Source organism: Canis lupus, chromosome 18 (assembly GCF_048164855.1).
Source record: "Canis lupus baileyi chromosome 18, mCanLup2.hap1, whole genome shotgun sequence".
In the NCBI taxonomy this organism is placed as follows: Eukaryota; Metazoa; Chordata; class Mammalia; order Carnivora; family Canidae; genus Canis; species Canis lupus.
Window position 1 is genome coordinate 58,017,847 of NC_132855.1, and position 9,062 is coordinate 58,026,908.

Below are 9,062 nucleotides of genomic sequence, written 5' to 3' on the forward strand. Positions count from 1 at the left end.
CTGGAAGTTTGGCACCAGTTGTGAAGAGTTTGGGTCTGAGGAAAGGGCACCTGCTGTGGGCCTTCAAGTGGAAACCTCATGATCAAACTTTCATTTTATAAGAGCTTTATGAGAGGCATTCCAGCTGGAGACCCATGGATGGGAGAGCGTCGTCATCTGGCTAAAGATGGAACAGGTCTCACTCAACCTGGTAGTGGGAGGGGGCATCCAGGGAAGGGTTTGGATGCCAGAACTGCTCTGAGGACAGAGGTTGGCCAACTGTCAAGGTGGAGAGCAGTGAGAAAGAAGGAGGAGGCCAGAGGATTCCCAGACTTCTTAGCCGGGCAGATGGTGATGTCATTGAGCAAGAGGTAACCAGGGACAGTGACTTCACTGCCTCTCAGGTTTGGTTCCCAGGTGGCAGGGCTTTCAGTACGTTCAAGGAGGTTCCCACACCGCTGCTTCCATCAGAATCAGAATCATCTGGCTTGTTTGGTAAAGATCCAGATTCCCAAGCCATTCACGGAATCTGTGGGGACGAAAGGGTCCTAGATAATCTTGATTCCTTCACCCACCCCTGCCCACCTGGTCTCCATCCCCTTAAACATCAGTGCTGGGAACATAATAAAAAGAGCAAATTTTATAGGGAAGATAAGGAGTTTGGCTTTAGAGGTGTTTGCAGATGTCCAATAGGCAGTTAGATATTATAAGCCCGAGCTCAGAAAAAAGCCACTGGGGCCGAGGTGGATATAGAGATTTGAGAATATAACTGAAGGAATAATTTGAAATCGTGTATGATTTCTCTCTTTTGCCTTCACAAGTCTATGACCTTTATAATATCCTGCCTCAGGCAACCGTATGTCTGGGAAGAGATTAGAATTTGTTACAGAAGGATTGCTTAGGACAAAGCTAAATTGATATTCAACTTTTGACATTCAAAATAGGATTATGGCAGGACAATAAACTTTAAGCTAGGACTCCCCTCTCTTGAGGGGAGGATTCACCAAATTCCTTTACTGCCCTCTGTCCCTGTTGGTTCCTTTACAGCTAGGCCCCTGCCCTGAATTTTGGGCTCAGATAGAAATCTGTAAGAGGGTAATATGACATAAGGAGGCCAAAATAAACGGCTGGCTGGATGGGGAGATTTAGGGGAGAAGGAGAAGATGGTGGATGTAGGAGGGGCACGGGGGGTGGGGGGGACGCTGAGGATTCTGTAGCCGATGGTAGTAACACTGGGCCCCAGGTGGGCAGACCCCACAGCAGCACCAGCACCACATAAGAGGCCGGCCAAGGTCATATCCTGGAAAGCCAGTGACCTCATCAGAGGACTGGACAAGCACATCCACCGCCAGGGGCCTCTTCTAGCAAAGATAGGCCATGGCAGCTGAAAGACTGAGCATCTTAATCCAAGAAAAGCTGAACAGACACCCAAGAGACTTGATAGTTACCCAGCCTGATTAAGCTCCATTAGTCATGTGAAAACTGCAGTTTTTAATCCTGTATGTCGAAGATGTAATGTGGACTAAATATTCAGCTCAGCAGAGGAGTGTGTACATGGTCATAGAAGCTCTGAGAATAACTGGATGTAGCTGAGGAATGTGGGAGGAGTGAAAGCAGAGGTCAGGTGGGCGGCCAGGTGCAGAGAGGCTGCAGCTGGTGGTGCCTGAGAGCCTGGAAGCCTCAGTTCAGGGAGCCCATGGTGAGCAATGCCGTACCCTCGCAAGAAGGGAGGCAGGATGAAGGGGAGAGGAAGGCTCATTTGATTAGATGGTTGGGAGATGCCTAAGAAGCAGGTGGGACTATTGCTAGGAAAGAAAGGTGCCAGGTAAATCCTGGTGTTGAGTGAGTGGGTGCTGGAAACAGCTGGAGTCAGTGCGTCCTTCATAGGCTTGTCCGTGGGGTAGAGGCAGGTCATACACCTGAGGACGATTTGCAGGGTAGTGGGAACGGTACCGTGGGGGACCTGGGCAGAGAGAAGGGATGCGACCAACCAGAGAAGATCAAGATGCTAGGAAAACAAGAAGCTGTCAGTGTGCAGTGTCTTGGGGAGAACACGAGAAGGAATGACCATGAGAAAAGGTGACTCTGGGAAGGAGGAAAGGGCCTCTCTCCCTAAGAAGGCCGACCAGCGAAGAAACAGGTGTTCTCAGCTGGAGATGAGGGTTTACCCATAAATGAGGCTAGAGACACGTCTCCCTCTCCTTCCTTTAGTGACCACAGAGTGAGGCCATTTGTAGGTGAGGCTGCCCAGATGGGGAGGCGTCAGGAGAGGGGGGGTGGAGAAAGGCAGTGCCATGTGTGGGTGACGCACCTGTATCCTTGGCCTCCACTCCAGGCCCATCTCACGTCAATGGGAGGGACACTGCCCCCAACACTGGGGCTCGGGGACTCACATTCTGGGAAGTGGGCACAGTGGAATGTTACAGATGGAGGAGATCAGGGAAGCGGGTGGGGGGGGGGGCGGTGCTGGGAACAATCCCCAAGGTTTTGTCATCTTAATTCCTCGGTAACATACTTTTATGAATAATTTTTACTTATTGCCCAAAGAACATTGTCAAACCAATAGCAGGATTTTTTTCTCCTAAATCAAGCTTCTATTTTCCCAACTTTCTTCTCAGTCCTAATCCTAATACTCTTGCGACTTTTATGTGTTTTTTTTTAACCACAGAGCACAGATTTCAGCAAATTGCATTTTCTGAAAAAATGGCTAGAGCGACATTGCCAGTCCTGCATGCTGGTCCAGAAACTTGTTGGTCTCTCATGAAAGGTGGAGTCTCTCTTCCTGCCCCTTGAAGCCAGATGGGACTTTGTGACTGTCTCAAGTCATGGAAATGAGGTGACACATAATTTCTAAGACAAGGTTCCATAAGGTGCATCGACTTCCACCTGGCTCTCCCCCTGGGCCCTCTCAGCCTTGGAGCCCAGCCACCACATTTCAAGGAAGCCCACCCACACACAGGTGTCCTGGCCAAAAGGTTCAGCTGAGGTCTCAGCTGCCTGCCAGCATTGATAACCAGACATGAGCAAACGAGCTTCGGACGGTCTGCGCTCAGCTGAGGCCCTAGGCATTGTAGCTCCAGAGAAGTCATGCAGTTGTGTCCTGTCTTAAAAAAAAAAAAAGGTGGTTTCATGCCATTAAGTTTTAGGGTAATTTTTTTGCAGTCATGGTAACTAAAACACATAGATTTGTTTTATAACTTTTGCATTTGTTAGCATGAGCTTTTACTCATGTTGCTTCATAGCCATTATTTTATTGGCTGCAAAATATTTTGAATTAATGTAGTATTGCTTATTTAAATATTGTGCCATTTATTCTTGGCTATTTGGACTGCTTTTCATTTGTCATTCTTGGATAGCATTTTTTTTTTCTTTGAACTGCTTCATTGGGACAAATTCCCAGAAGTGAAATTACTTTTGGGTATGAACATTTTTATGACTCTGCAGATGTACTACCCAGTTCCTTCCCAAACAAAATCGCATCAGTAGATTTTTGCCATCCATTGTGTTTGGCAGTTTTGGTACATAAAGCCACCTTGAATTTGTTTTGAGTTGAAGTGGGGTGTAAATAAACAACCACCTTAAAGAAAAGCCTTTAATGTCATGGGCATTATACACCATCACTGCTTTTAAGTTTTGCAAATTTAATCAGGGAAATTGTATTTTATCCTTGTTATAATTTGTATCTCAATACTCAGGGTGAGTATTGAAGCTGAGATTTTGCTATATTTTAGGTGGTTTTTCCATATTTTAAAAATGGTAAAAAATTGTTTTGTACATGGAAGTATCTATGTATATTCTTTATCCAATAATATATTTATAAGAGCTCTTGATGTCAGTGTTTTTTAACTATAAGTCACAGTTCACGAGTAGATTATGAAATCAAGTAGGTGGTTCACAACGATCATTAAAAAAAACTAGAATAGAGTAGAATAAAAACATAAAAAATTGTTCTCTGACTGTATTATCAGAATTAAATAAAAATACAATTTCACATATAGTGTGTTTTTTGTGTGTGAAACTCTTGTTTCAGCTTCAAGTGTTGTGGGTCATGATGCAGAATTTTAAAAGTTGGCCTTTTAAAAACAGATTTATTAGGCCCTTTTCATATTGATATAAACATTTCCCAAGCTGTGTCTTACCTTTTTATATTGGATTATCTTTCTCTTGTACCATTTTAATTTTTCATGGGGCCTGGCCAGCAGTCCTCTGCAATTCCTTATTTCAGTTGAAAACAGAAATTCATCTTGTTTCTACAAAGCTGATAAATGATCTGTCCCATCTTTTTGTCAACTCAATTCTTACTGAAGTGTTCTCTGGACACCCCTGAACTTATAAAAATTCATGTCAGCTCAGCAAAATGCAAATGGGGAGCTCGGATACAGATGCTCTCATGGCATGGGCAGATCAAGAATATGCCTTAATCATGAAAGCACAGGCCTCGGTACTCACTTGCCGTGTCAGAGGTTATGTTGCCTCAGCAAACTGAAGCACAAATGCTGCATAAGCAAATGTTTTAATTGTCATCCAAAGGTAGCTACAGAATGACCAGCAAACTTGAAGAGAAAGCAAAGCTGAAAATTCCCAAACACTTGGAAAGAGTCAGAATGATAAGGGGAGCTGAGTTTGGGGATGGATATCAGTTGGAGATTAAGAAAATGATAATAATACTCATGGCTAGTTATTATGTATTTTCCAGGCTCATTTACTCCTCGCCATCTCGTGTAAGGTTGATCACGATTTGCATTCTGCAGGTGAGCAAATGTCAGTCCTAGAAAGCTACGTGACCTACCTGAGGTTACTCAGCTGGCAGGTGCCCGGGATTTGAACCTCAGACCCATGCCACATCCCACAGGGCAGCCAGGGCTTGAAGTCAAAGGTCAACGGTGACTGCCTGGGGATGGTTACTAACAATTTTGGAGTCTCAAAGGAATGCTTTTATTGCCCTATGGGGAACCTTCCAGATTTCCCCTTCCACTCCAGGGAGTTTTTTTCAAATAACTGGATCTAGTCACTGAGTATAAAAGCAGCTGCTAGCCTGTGCAGTGCTGGAGATACACAGACCCATGTTTTGTATTTCATCTATTATTTTGCTGGATGGACTCCGTTCAGGACATGAAAATTCCTAATGTTTCCAGGGCTCAAAGAGGCCGTGGAGACCGAGGCTCGGGGCACAGATGCGGCAGCCCGAGAGCCTCCTCACTTATAAGATGGGAATAATAATAGTACATTCATTCCTGTCGCAGACAGCACCCGATCCACCATAAGCGATACACTGATTATTTTTATGATTGTTATAGAACATAGTTATTTCTTTAAAGTCAGTGCACAGGCATCACCCACTTTTCAAAAGTTCTCATTGCACCACTTTGCTTTTACGAAAGACCTACATTAGTACTTATTTTTAACTGAAAGAACTCCAAAGAGGATTTTCCCTTTTACAAAAAAAGGCCAAGAGGGACGCCTGGGTGGCTCAGCGGTTGAGCATGGGCCTTCGGCTCAGGTCATGATTCTGGAGTCCCAGGATCGAGTCCCACATCTGCTTCCCCGCAGGGAGCCTGCTTCTCCCTCTGCCTGTGTCTCTGCCTCTCTCTGTGTCTCTCATGAATAAATAAATAAAGTCTTAAAAAAAACAAAGGCCAAGGGTGTAAACAGTGTTCCATGAGCCCCTCTAGAATCAGCGTGCACCCTGGCACCCTGCCCCGGGAGGGTGTCCCCACCAACCTCTGCCCCAGGAATGACACCCAGCCTCTCAGCATCCGGCCACCATGGCTGTGAACCATGTCTGTGAGCACCTGCTTTATCTCATTTTATTTTGGGCATCTGTTAGCAAGGTGTGTCCTCAGGTACCAGGAAAGCTTGGGAGAGGTTAGTTTCATTTGAACGCTCAAACGAATTCCATATAAATTAATGACAATCGTTCCTTCGATTGATACCCTTTTGGCTTAGGAAGGTTTTCTTTTTTACGTATAAATTTATTTTTTATTGGTGTTCAATTTGCCAACATATAGAATAACACCCAGTGCTCATCCTGTCAAGTGCCGCCCCCAGTGCCCCTCACCCATTCACCCCCACTCCCCGCCCACCTCCCCTTCCACCACCCCTAGTTCGTTTCCCAGAGTTAGGAGTCTCTCATGTTCTGTCACCCTTTCTGATATTCCCACTCATTTTTTCTCCTTTCCCCTTTAGCTTAGGAAGGTTTTCATAGGACTACTCTACTTTTAGATGGTGGGGGAATCCCGGCTTTATATTAGTTATACTTTGCTTTCTCTGGATTTTAGGATATCATCTAGTTTTATTAGCAGCACATTTATAGAGTTTTTGTGCTGATGTTTGTAAGTTACATTTAATCACCTGGCATTTTCCTAATCCTTTAGGTTCCCAGGTACATGCTATTTGGGTGGGGTGACCATATATCCTGGTTTACACTTGCTGTCCCAGCCTAATTATTAATAGTGCCCCCCTTTCAATTAAAAAGTGTCCTGGTTTGGAGGCTACACCATATGGCCATCTTATTTGGAGAACTGCAAACACTCTTATCCCTGGTCACTGCTACATTATACGATCTGGGTCAGGAGGACCAAAGCGTGGCATAGAATCAAGGGCAGTGGCTCTTACTTTTCATGTCAAGACCCCGTGGGTGGCTACAGAAGCTTCAGAACCCATTCTAAGCATATTTTTAAAATAAAAATTGTAATAGATAATGTAATATTTTAAAAATAAATGTAATAAAAATGTACAGGATTACAGAGGAATTCCATAAATTTCAGAGAAAGCTATCAAAATGTTGAAAAAAATGACGTGGCGAAATATATATATATATACACACACATATACTTTTATCAGCAATAAATAACAGATCTCATGACTGGCTTGATAGCTATTGTAATTTCAAAGCAGTGACGAGCATAAATGATATTTTGAGATATCTGTAACCATGGCAACACGATACATAAACGCCTGTGATTTCTATTCGTGACAAAGTCATGGCATTTCTGCTTTTTTTCTGTATTCTGTATGGAATAGAATTCTTTCCCTGACCAAGTGCACAGACCTCTTGATTCTGTTCAGGCCTCTTGTGGGCTCCACTTTAGAAACCCCTGCACTCGGGCGGCTGTTTGTGGCACCAAGAGGGAGACAAATTGCACAAAGGTCAAAAGAAAAGAAAAAGACTGAAATGATCATAGGTTTGGAGATGGGCACAAGAAGTGGAGGCAAAAAGTAATGTGAGAGGTTGCCAGGATGTGGATAAATTGAATAAAAAGGGACAATGGGTCTGTCACTGCCTCTGCTGACAGGGCGAGTAGGGACAAGTATAGACCATCCAGGATACAGCCCGCCAGGAACACGAATTTGCAACGTGGCTCCGAATGCGGACTCTGAAGTCTGACACACCTGGGTCTCCATCCTAGCCCTGCCATTTACCAGCGTGTGCTCTGCGCATTCATTCACTGCTCTCTGACTCCGTTTATCTTATTTAGCAGGAGTAATAATACCTACCACACGAAATTGCTTTGAGGATTAAATGAGATGATGTGTGTAACAAGCTTGGTGCAGTGTCTGGGATATTTTTACTCGCCCTCCACCAATAGTTCTAGCAAGAGTATTGTGGTTACTATGGAGACCCACTTCCCAGAAGTAAACAAGGCTCCTTGCAGGTCACTAAGCGTCACTGAAACGTTGGGGTTGACTCGCATGTGGCCAGCAGAAGGCAGCAAACACCACACTATAGGCTGAGGAGGACACGAGAAGGCAGTGGTGGATGTGGATGGAGAGACAGGCCCTTCTGCTCCCACAGAATGAATTCGATGAGCTAGGCTCCTTCTGCCCCCTTGGCTTGGCCCTCAGTGGCCGGAAGGTTGTTCAGCCCCTGTGCTAGGCACTGTCAGGAATGTTCTGGGCAGGCTGCAGGCCAGGGACTGGGCCAGACACCAGCTGTTTGTGTCTACCCCATCCCAGCCAAGCAGGGACTGGAGAGAGCCATATAACTGGGTCCCGGGAATAATTCTGCATGCAATGCACGCCTCTCAGTCTACTCTCACTTACTCCCCCCTTACACTTATCCTACTATCTACCTTTTCACCTGCCCTCCAGGTCATCCCAGGAGCCAACAGGGTGTGTACTGGCTGTGCCCAACCGAGGAGCATCCAACCTGGGACATACCGCTCTGCTCTCTTTCCTTCCACAATGAGGAAATAATTGCCTTATGCTATCCTGTCCTGAATAATCTGGAAGGCTTTTGAACTAGTCACCTGTGAACATATATAGAGAAATCACCCCTATTTTATAGTGGTTGAGAGTCGGCAATTGGTGTCACGATCTATCTCCCCATCCTTTTGCAATCCTTCTCTGAAACATCCCAGAAATGAGGTGTGATTCAGTAGGATGCCAGAACACTGGGCGCGAAAGAGGCAAGTCGAAGCAAGTATTTGTTAAACTGTTGCTAAGGGGAGGTTCTTCCTTCCTCCGAGCCACTGATTAACCTCAGAATCATTCGTGGATCTGTATCTTGAGGTTGGAGTGATCTCCTTTCCTGTGCCCCTTAGACGCCCAACTAGAACATGGAACTAGGGGCAGCCCCGGTGGCGCAGCGGTTTGGCTCCACCTGCAGCCTGGGGTGTGATCCTGGAGACTCGGGATTGAGTCCCCCGTTGGGCTTCCTGCATGGAGTCTGCTTCTCCCTCTGCCTGTGTCTCTGCCTCTCTCTCTCGTTCTCTCTCTCTTTCTCCGTCTCTATGAATAAATGAATAAGATCTTAAAGAAAAAAAAAAAAAAAGAACGTGGAATTAGGTCTCCAAGAATATTCCCTGAAAGGGACTAAAACTTGGGAAATGAGAGAGCCCCTAAGAGATCCAACTTGATTCTCCACTCAATGATTTTAATTTTTCTGCAACTTTTTTTTTTTTTTTTAAGGACCAGAATAGTCCTCACAAAAGAAATCTGATACGGTTCCAACAAAGAAAGCAGATAAAAAGGAACTGGCTCTGGTGGAGGCAGGAAGGGGAAGGACAGAGGAGACCTTGGCCACCCCTCCTTGACTCTCAGCCCTGACCAATAAATCTGAATCTCCTTGAAAATGCTCTTTT

At 45.1% G+C, this 9,062-nt stretch overlaps 1 long non-coding RNA gene across 1 annotated transcript; it reads left to right on the forward strand.

Annotated features, from left to right (window-relative positions):
• Window positions 1-7,622: 7,622 nt before the first annotated feature.
• LOC140609564 (uncharacterized) lies at window positions 7,623-9,062 on the forward strand. Its single transcript, XR_012011369.1, has 3 exons — window positions 7,623-7,834; window positions 8,071-8,387; window positions 8,890-9,062. It is a non-coding gene; the product is annotated as an uncharacterized lncRNA (long non-coding RNA).